A 1,321-nucleotide genomic window follows, 5' to 3' on the forward strand; every position below is an offset into this window, starting at 1 on the left:
ATCATTTCCTTCAAAGAAGAATTATCTACAAAATGTTTTTGCTGTTAACATGGGGAAATTAAAGTGTAAAACTGATGAACGAAACTATGTAAATTATATAAAAATATTATCACCAACATGTGACATTTTATTTCCTTTGTATTTCTTTAAAATTGAAAATAGCTTTGGTATTTCAGTTTTTTTATGCAGGAAGAGTTACATTTATGTTATTTATTTTTTTTAAGTAATGCCCATCCATCACACAGATTGATGATCCCTATACAAAGTTAAAATCTCAGGAATCAGAATATTTTGAGAGCTTTCATATTCATAAAATAGCTTCTGGTCATTGTCAAGTTGCCAAACGCAGAAGATAATGCTAATTTCTTAAACACAGGTGGATTCCTTATAGGATGTTATCAGTTATTTTTTGCTTTGCAGTATCCCTTTCTTTTTTATTCATATAAATTACACTTATTTTTTTTATCTTAAAAGGAAACAATTTAGTAAACTTAAACACAGTGAAAAATGAAGAAGAAAACCCAGGTGTTGTCTTCATAGTGACTCCAAATAACAGTACTGATTTTTCCAGCAAATGTATTTAGCCAAACCCTCAATTGTTTCTATTGATCCATTGCTCAAAAAAGCAAAAGCCAAACCTCAGAGCAAAAGGTGAAGGACAAATGTGATTAGTATTAACAGTAATACAGTTTTGAGTGTGTAGCTTTGTTGTGATAAAACACTGCCATCCTGGTGGTTTAAAATATTTGAAATTAATAGACTATTTGCCATAATTTTTTAAAAAATTATGTGTACTTGGGTAGGTTCAAGTGCTTATCTAACTTTGCTAAAATCATACTTCGCAAATTAAAAGTGGAATTCCTCTTGTTTTTGCACTGCACGCATAATGATGTAGAGTGAACTCTCCTGGGGTGGAGACATTGGCTTCCAGTCCAAGCACGGCTCCGGTAGTTCCACCTGACCAAGCTTACAGAGGAGCCCAAGGAGGTCAGACACTCTCTATTGACATCAATGGACCGTTTTATGCAAAACTGTTCGTTTTCCGAAAGGGACCATGTCTGACTGGTGGAGTGATTCACAAAAATCACTTCATTAAACGAGCACTCTTCATGCATGGCCATTCCCTTTAACGGGGTGGCAACTGGGAGCCACGCATGGGTACCCAAGGAGGAGGTGCCCATCTCCACAACAGGAATCCAAACTCACATTTCAGCTCCTGCCTCCAGACAATGACATCCTGAGGCTGCGAACAGTGTAAGGCAACACTTGTGATCCGTTGTCCCTGGAGGGCCCACTTCCATGCAAGTGAGCACTGCTCACG

Source organism: Furipterus horrens, unplaced genomic scaffold (genome assembly GCF_987537825.1).
Source record: "Furipterus horrens unplaced genomic scaffold, mFurHor1.1.pri manual_scaffold_6, whole genome shotgun sequence".
Taxonomy (NCBI): Eukaryota; Metazoa; Chordata; class Mammalia; order Chiroptera; family Furipteridae; genus Furipterus; species Furipterus horrens.